Genomic DNA, 819 nt, shown 5'->3' on the forward strand with positions numbered 1-819 from the left:
CATCCCTGGTATACTTGGGATCTGACTGCCATCTCATCACTCTTCATGCCAGGATTAGAAGAAAAAAATAAAAAATCTGACCTGATAGAAAGCCAGAATTATGATGTCAGGCCTGGAGCATGAGCCATTAAGAGCAGGTCAGCAATTGGAGCCCCTGTATTGTGTTTACAGGTTCCCTTTACCCCTTCCTGCTAGCTCCTTATGACCCTTTCAACTGGCATCTTTGGTCTGTTAAAAAAAGCTGAACCACAGACTTACTGGCCGGATCACCAGGTGATAAACTATGTAAAAGATGGAACTCATGAAAGCAAAGACTGTGGTCTACTGACAGCCAGTATCATGTATGTCATTTTTCATTTTGGCCAGAGTTCCACTTTAACGTTTCTAAATCGTCCTGATAACAAAACAAAACTCTCCTGTTTGAGTTCATTTTAACTAATGTTGAAGTTGGTGGAGAATTGCCTCCCCTCCCCCCCTTCCCCATATACTATATAATAATCCATCGTTATAACACTTACCTGCTTTGTCTGTTCTTCCTTTCTTCACCACAGGACTCTCACATTCAGTCTCCTCAGTAGATTTCCTCTTCTTGCCAATCTGTTCTGTAGCGTCCTGTACTGTCTCTCTAGCAGTGTAATATCTGCTCAGCGTTTCACCATCCTCCTCTGAAGAGCTCTGTACTCTCCTCTTCTTCACCACAGGACTCTCACATTCAGTCTCTTCAGGAAATTTCCTCTTCCTGGAGCTTTTCTCTTCTGCAGAGTTGTGTCCTGTCTCTATGGCAGTGTAATATCTGCTCTGCTTCCTTGTAGTCTCAGG

Source organism: Rana temporaria, chromosome 3 (genome assembly GCF_905171775.1).
Source record: "Rana temporaria chromosome 3, aRanTem1.1, whole genome shotgun sequence".
Classification (NCBI taxonomy): domain Eukaryota; kingdom Metazoa; phylum Chordata; class Amphibia; order Anura; family Ranidae; genus Rana; species Rana temporaria.